This window comes from Lissotriton vulgaris, chromosome 10 (genome assembly GCF_964263255.1).
Source record: "Lissotriton vulgaris chromosome 10, aLisVul1.2, whole genome shotgun sequence".
NCBI lineage: Eukaryota > Metazoa > Chordata > Amphibia > Caudata > Salamandridae > Lissotriton > Lissotriton vulgaris.
Genome location: NC_141698.1, coordinates 557,398,887 through 557,407,478, shown reverse-complemented (window position 1 = coordinate 557,407,478; position 8,592 = coordinate 557,398,887). Strand labels below are relative to the sequence as shown.

The window sequence follows — 8,592 nt, the reverse complement described above, 5'->3', positions numbered from 1 at the left end:
CAGCTTGGTAGCTTGTAATGTTGTACCACCAGAGTAGATGGGTTGGGTGGTGCTAGTCCTAGATACTACCTGCTCGTCCGGGCTCTGTGTGCCTGTCCATTGTTCTGTCCTACCCAGTGCATTTTTCAGCAGTTTGCAACTACCGTTCCATGGAGTGACCCCGACTGCCCAAGTTGGGACACAGCACCCCTGTGTCATGCTCAGGCTGCACCTTAGCCTGCCTCTCCCTTTTGTTGTTATGGTGCGGGCATGGCCTACCAGTGGCTATGTGACTGCCCTGTCCTCCCAGCCACCTGCAGGCAAGAATGGGCTCCCAAACCAGGTTCCAGAGGGCTGTGGCGGTCAGTCTAGGATCGGCATGTGGCTCCTCCTCCCATCCAGCAGGTCCGGCTACCTAGTTGATCCTGCCAGTAGCATAAGCTTGTCTCAAAGATTAAGCCATGTATGTCTAAGTGCATATGGCCAGTACAGTGAAACTGTGAATAGCTTATTAAAACAGTTATGGTTATGTGATTGCTACATATGTTACTCGGATAACTGTAGTAGTTCTAGAGCTAATACATGCCAAAGAATGCAGACCTCCCAGGTTGTGTGCATTTATCAGACCAAGACCAATCTGGGCTCACCAGGCTGCTTTGGTGAGTCTAAGATACCCTAGGGCTGACCGCACAACCCTGTGACATCGACAAAACATATGGATATCTTCCCAATCAACTTTCAATGGTAATTTCTGTGCCTATCCTGCTAACCATGGGCAGCAGGGAATCAGGGTTCAATTCTGGAGATAGAGCCTGAGAAACAGCTAACACATCCAAGGAAGGGAGCCAGTGCACAAATTACCCACTCTCGATTCAACGAGGTAGTGTTGGAAATTAGCTATACAGGACTCTTTCAAGGCCCTGTACTTGGAATGAGTACACTTTAATACTGTTACAAGGATCCATTGGAGGGCAAATGTGGTGCCAGCAGTCTTGGTAATCCCAGCTCAAATGGCATATATTAAAGTTGCTGCAGTTAAAAAGCTCATATTTGACTCTTGGGTTTGAGCTGGTAATACACCATGGGGTGTGCTACTCCTGTCCCAATCCCTCCATCTCATGCCCCCCTTGATGTTCTTGACTGAGAGTTCTGGGGGTCAAAAGCATTTACTCTGAAACAAATTAGAGTATTCAAAGCAGGACCATTGACTTAAAACGTCATCTAGGAATAGGACTCTGGTTTTATTAAGCTGGCTTTCAGACTTGGGTCCATGATTCAGAGGGACTGCAGAGGGTATTCATACTGTCCGGCTAGAGTGAAAATATTGTACTGGCACACGATGAACCAAAGCAAAAGCATTTAACAGGAATGTTTTAATTAATCAACAACGAAAGTCGGAGGTTTGAAAACGACTAGATACTGTGTAGTTCCGACCATACACGTTGTCGATTAGGGATCCAGCGGCGTTGTTCCATGACCTACTAAGCAGCTTTCTGGACACCAAAATCTTTTGGGGGGAGGGGGGTTAGTATGATTGGAAAGCTGAAAATTAAAAGAATTGTTGGAAGGGCACCTGCAGGACAGGGGCGGCTCTAGGCTCATGGCGGCCCTGGGCAGGGAGTGTAGGTAGGGGCCCCCGGAAGAGGGGGTCCGGGCGGGGCGGAGCGCAGAGGCCAGTGAAGAGGGGGGAGTCAGGGTGTTTGGAAGTGGAACAGAGCCGGTGGCCACCAAATCCCTGCCAGGGGCCGCCACACAAATATATATCCATCCTCAGAGGATTATTATATTAAGGATATATATTGGCATGGTGGCCCCTGGGGTTTGGTGGCCCTGTGCAGGTGCACAGCTGGCACATGCCTAAGGCCGCCCCTGACCAGGAGTGGAGCCGGCTGCTTAAGTTGACAGATTTATAACCCTTTTTGGTTCTGTGGCTGGTGGTGCATGGTCGTTCTTAGTTGGTGGAGCGATTTGTCTGGTTGAGACCCCTTTGTGCTAACTAGTTATTTGACCCACAGAGGTTGGCATTCAAGTTTTTATAGGAAGGGCAAGTGGTGTTCAGTCAGATGAGATCCAGCAATAACCGGTCTGTGACGCTGTCAGGATGAGGGGGGAGACTATGGGACAACCTACCTGATGGCTATGCCGGTAAACAGTCAAAAAATCGAGTCCAAAATATCGATTGGACATAATATCGAGTTTTAAATATAGATTGGACAAAATATCGAATGGACAGAATATAGACATCAAAAATATCGTTTTTAAGGTAAGTAATGTAATATCAAATGTTAAAAATCTAGATAGTTACAATATCGAAGTATATAATATAGGTTAATAAAATTATCGAATTTTTAATAATATCAATTTTTTATAGTGTTTTTTATGTTATTATATGTGTGAAAAGTGTGTATTTATGTTATAATTAATTTTAAAATAATGAATTTTGTGTTTTTTAATTTTTGCGTAATTTAATTCTGTAGCGGGTTGTGGGTTTATAGGGGAATAGGGTGGGAAGTAATTTAATTATAATTAATTAAATATGTACATTTATTTATTGGTATTAATTTTTAATTAATTGTTATTTAATTTATATTTGGTAATTAATTAAATTTTAATTGGCAATTAATTTTAATTAATTGATTAATTGCGAATTATGTTAATTTTACTAATTTATTTTATGTTTGGGTTGTGGGTTTATAGGGGAATTGGGTGGGAAGTAATTTAATTATAATTAATTAAATATGTAAAATTAATTATTGGTATTTATTTAGAATTAATTGTTAATTAAGTTTTTATGTGTAATTAATAAAATTTTAATTGCCAATTAATTTAATTTAATTGAATAATTGTTAAGTATGTTAATTTTACTAATATATTTTCTGTAGAGTTTTGCAGGTTTATAGGGGAATAGTAATTTATTTATATTTAATTAAATAATTACATTTATTTAATTGTATTTATTTTGAATTGTTAATTAATTTTTAATTGTTAAATAATTATTTGTTAATTTGTAATTAATGTGTATTAATAGGTAACTAATTGTAATAATTAATGTTAATTAGTAATTTTAATAGGTTAATTATTATATTATATTAAATTGGTAATTACTTTTAATTAATTTTTTATAGATATTAATTTATATTTTTTTAAATAATATATGAAGTAGTTACTTTCCCTACTGTTGCACTCTTGGGAGTGAGAATAGTAATTTTAACCCCTACGCTATCCAACGCTTTCCCTACTGTTGCACTCTTTGGAGTGGGAATAGTAATTTTTACCCCTACGCTATCCAACGCTTTCCCTACTGTTGCACTCTTTGGAGTTGGAATAGTCATTTTTACGCCTATACTATCCAACGCTTTCCCTACTGTTGCACTCACTGGAGTGGGAATAGTAATTTTTACCCCTACGCTATCCAACGCTTTCCCTACTGTTGCACCCACTGGAGTGGGAATAGTAATTTTTACCTCTACGCTATCCAACGCTTTCCCTACTGTTGCACTCACTGGAGTTGGAATAGTAATTTTTACACCTACGCTATCCAACGCTTTCCCTACTGTTGCACCCACTGGAGTGGGAATAGTAATTTTTACCCTAAGCTATCCAACGCTCTCCCTACTGTTGCACTCTTTGGAGTGGGAATAGTAATTTTAACCCCTACGCTATCCAACGCTTTCCCTACTGTTGTACTCTTTGGAGTTGGAATAGTAATTTTTATCACTACGCTATCCAACGCTTTCCCTACTGTTGCACTCTCTGGAGTGGGAATAGTAATGTTTACACTTACGCTATTGTACGGTAATAATATTGAATATTATTTAATTATATTAAGTTACTATATATATATGTTTTAACAAATGTGATGAATTTTTTTTTTTATAACTTTCATTAAATATTTAATTATTATAAGTTAATTTAAGTATTTTTAAGTATATTTTAGTAATTAATTTTTAATATTAATTTAATTTAACATTGTTTTTAATAAAGTCGATATTTTTATAAACTATATTTTAGTAAACAATATTTTTAACTCAATATTTTTGTACTTACCTGTTTGTAGATACAAACTCGATATTCTGTCTGTAGATATTTTGTCAACGATATTTTTGATAGTCGATATTATGTCCCTCGATATTATGTCAGTGATCCGGCTATGCCTGAGCTGCTCCAGAAGTTATGCCTACAAAAAATAGAGACAAAGCTTTCAATTTTACAGGACATTAGTTCCACGATCCTAGGAAGAGATAAAGGACAAGTTCAGGAGGTGGGAATAAAGCTGAAGGCAATTGTCAGCAAGAGCGGACTAGAGCCCAAAGAGAAAGCGGAAGAGAAAGCTGCAGAGGACCCAAAAATGAAGATACCAAAAGTGCAGAAGAGGAAAGTAACAATGTCAAAACATCTACTGGTAGGTAAGAGGAGTTGCAGGAATCTCCAGGCTGAGAGGAAACCGAGCCCAGTGCAGGGAGTTGGAGGCCGAGGGTGGATGGAGGGTGATCGTCCTAGCCTTGGGGCCTACGCGGTCCAACGACGGTGACGGTGGAGGCCTGCAGTTTGAGACAGTGATGGAGGTGGCTCAAGAGGAACTCTGCCTCCGGCCGTACACTACAAACTTGTGGTGGCCCTTCTCCCCCCTCTCCGCCTCTTTCTCAGAGGGAGTGTGCTGCCGTCCCTCGCTTGGCCCCCTGATACCGCACCCCGACAAAGAGACAATTCGAGAGAGCCCGCGCCACGTGGTAACTGCAGCGGATGCCATTGCTGCCTGATCCGAGCAATCTCGGCGACTCTACTACAGGCCCACCAACAAGTATCAGTGGACTCTGGTATTCACTACGAGCAGAGCGGCTCGAGTGGGCGAGCTCCTGGCTCCACGCTCCTGGACCGCGAGCGGTCGAGACCCTCTCCGTCGCCACGCTGGGAGCTGGCCGTTAGGCCGCGACGATACACAAGCTGAGACGGGAGCTGGCTGCGGCTTGGTTGACGCTCCTCATCTGGTCGATCGCCCGGACCCACCGCCGGGGACCACGGCCACCATGGGGAAGCCGAAGGGCACTAAAGGTGGGGCGCAGGCCACCTCGGACGCAGAGGCGCTGGACAAGGGAGACCAGCTGGACCCGGAGACATCGAGGGACCTGCACCTCCAGCACCAACTGGACAAGATCCTGACGGCGATAACCGATACGAGATCGGCACTCCAACAAGACATTGCCCAGGTCGCGACGAGCCTGGGATTGCTCAGGGCTGACCATGGCAAGCTCTCGGACAGAGTCAAGGAGGTGGAGAGCTCGGTTTGTACCCTGGAGCCGGTGCAAAAAACGTTGGCTGCCACCATGAAAGACGCCCTGATTTGGATCGATGCACTGGAGAGGAGGACAGAGGACGCGGAACGACGCAATAGAAGGAACAACATCTGCATAGTGGGGCTACCGGAAAAAATCGAAGGTGGGGACATGGTGGCCTATCTGGAGGACTGGCTCAGTATGGTGGTGGCGGCCGAGGGGCTCTCCTTGTTTTACACCCTTGAACGGGCGCACAGGGTTCCATCCAGACCGCCGCAACAAGGCCGGCCTCCGCGTCCGGTGGTGGCGCGGCTGCTGCACTTCCGAGACAGGGACCTGCACCTTAATAATGCCAGGGTGAATGGACCCTTCCAGGTGGAGAACAGTAAAGTAAATATCTTCCCGGACTACACCTATGAGGCCCAGCGCAAGAGAGCCTCCTTCTTAGCAATTAAGCGTGAACTGAGAAGTGAGAGTATTCAGTACTCATTGCTATTTCCAGCGAGGCTCCGAATCATATAGGATGGCACAACTAAATTTTTTGAAAAAGGCTTGGTCGACCTTCGACTATGGAGACAATGGCGGAACGGCGAGGTGTGTTGGAGATGGTGTCCAGTATGTCAGGATCTCAAGGTGGGCCCATAATCGAAGACACGGAACCTGGCGGTGGAGAAGACCGCACAGACACGGAGGACTCCGAAATTGACAGTGTACCCCTTCCTGTGATCACCCCAGAGACAGCAGAAGGGCTACTTGATGGACAAGGGTGATTTCGGGTGAGCCGATTCCAACAAAGGAGTGGGTCGTGGGAAGGGGGGCGAGCCCTCGCGGGGAATGTTAGCTAATTTGATGATGGATGGGTTGGGGATAAGACCTATGCTTGCCCTAGATAATTATGGCTCGATCGCAACTAGGTAGCTCAGACGTGGGGAGGCCCCCTGTCGGTGCTCGATCCCCATATTGCCCTTAAGGCACGCCTGCGGTGGCTACCGTCAGGATAGTCTTCGTTTTTCTGGGGACAGTTACGATAGGAACTAGATTGCGATCTTTGGGACCTGTTCTGGGGAGGGTGGGGGGGGGGCGAGGTATGGTTTGGGGTTTGACCTTTCTGGAGCACGAATGGGGGAGAAGTGGCAGGACGCAATGGGACAATGGCTGAATTATCCACTTTGAAATGCATTACCTGGAACGTGCGCGGCCTGCATACCATGTCCAGGCGCCACAAGATACATGCTTATCTAGTGCATAGGTGAGTACAGATTGCGCTATTGCAGGAAACGCACCTCACGAAAGCAGAGGGACTGGCCTTACAGCGCAGGTGGAGGGGACAGGTATACAACCCCACATACTCGGCCTATGCTAGAGGCACGCTAATTTGGATAAGAGCTGGGGTCCCCCTACAGGTGATGAAACATACAGTAGATCCGGAAGGGAGGTTTGTGACCATAGCGGGCAAATTGGGGGGAAAAGACATAAATATTTGCAGCATTTATACGCCTAACGTGTACCAACTAGCCTTCTTCGCGGCGTTATCGGGTTCCTGGGCCCAATATCTAGCAGGGCCACTCCTGATCGGAGGGCACTTCAACTCGGTGGTGAACATAGACCTTGATAGATCGCACCCTCCCCTGGCGGACTCACCAACATGCCGGGTAGCCAAGGGTAGACAGGAATGGCAGACTAAATGGGCACTGATGGACATCTGGCGAGCCCAACACCCGTATACCCGGGACTACTCTCATTTCTCCAGTATGCAGGAACTACATGTGAGACTGGATGGGTTCTTGGGATCGTCGGAATTGGTATCCTCGGCTGCGAGATCCGAGTACTTAGCGAGGACTATTTCCGACCACAACCCTCTTCTGGCCGACTTCAGGTGGTTCCCGGGTACCTCTTGTGTTCCAACTTGGAGGTTGCGCCCTGAAATGCTAGAGGATTTACTGTTCGGGAGTGAACTGGAAGACAGGATCACCACCTACTTCGCGGAGAATGAGAGCACGACTGGGGCGAGGGCCACAGAGTGGGACGCCTTTAACGTAGTAGTGAGAGGCTATTGCCTGCTTAAAATTTTGTAATCTACCGTGAGCATCGATAGCGGCCTATAAGACGCCGGGTCGCCACTCTCCCTGTCGGGCTTAAGTAGGGGGACTACTAGGGCCTCCCGCATCGAGCTCGGGAGGCGCCCCAGGCGTTTCGCCTCCTTATATACTACCAACAGCCGCGGGGCCAGCAGGTCGACATAGGTGGCATAGAACTCTACTGGAAGCCCGTCTAATCCCGGAATTTTGTTGCGTGCCATACGTTTTATGGCACTGCGGATCTCCCCTAGTTCTATGTCTTTCCCCAAGTCCTTTGCCTGTTCGGGTTCTAGAGTAGGGATGGGCAAATCCCGTAAGAAGTTATCAATGGGGGCAGTGTCCGCTATCATCCTACTTTGATACAGGTCTTCGTAGTAGTTCATAAAGCAACTGAGGATTTCGGGCTGGGTATAGACCTCCACTCCCTCAGCGTCCCGCATAGAAACCGTGGGAGAGGTACGCCTCGTGGGATTAGCCAGCCAAGCCAGGAACGCCCCCGATTTGTCACCCTCTACTAGCGATCTGGTCAGGTAAGTTTTATAATCAAAACTGCGCAGTCTTTAAACTTCAACAGCTACAGCTTCTTTCGCCGCTGCGGTCTGTTGTTGCAGCTCCGGGCGGCCGGGTCGCAAGAGCTCCAACTCACAAAGTTTTCGATCTGCCTTTCCGAGGTCCTCTAAAAGGACTCGTCGCATCCCCACTTTCTTAGTTATGCAATAGCCTCTCACTACTACGTTAAAGGCGTCCCACTCTGTGGCCCTCGCCCCAGTCGTGCTCTCATTCTCCGCGAAGTAGGTGGTGATCCTGTCTTCCAGTTCACTCCCGAACAGTAAATCCTCTAGCATTTCAGGGCGCAACCTCCAAGTTGGAACACAAGAGGTAGCTGGTGCCGATGCCGTACTCACTTCCTTTGGTGAGATATCGGGCCTCAGGGTAAACTGGTCGAAAACTTGCTTATTCCCAGTTCGTAAAGGAGAACCTCAACCCGACACGCCCAGAGCAGTCAGATGGGCACCCGGCTGCCTGAAATACTTGGGGGTTTATATTTACCATTTCCCTGCTGATGTCCTGGAGGGCAATATAGCCCGCAGCATTAGGGCGCTAAAGGGTAGCATGTCCTTTTGGGCCACCCTGCCGTTGTCGGTAGCAGGACGAATTGCGCTGTTAAAGATGGTGGCGCTTCCCCGGCTACTCTATTACTTCAGGACGCTTCCGATTTGGATCCCACCTGCTGTATTCCGGAACTTGAGATTGCTAATTGT

At 46.6% G+C, this 8,592-nt stretch overlaps 1 pseudogene; it reads left to right on the top strand.

Moving 5' to 3' along the window:
* Nucleotides 1-394: 394 nt before the first annotated feature.
* Nucleotides 395-1,492, top strand: LOC147688523 (18S ribosomal RNA; annotated as a pseudogene).
* Nucleotides 1,493-8,592: the final 7,100 nt, after the last annotated feature.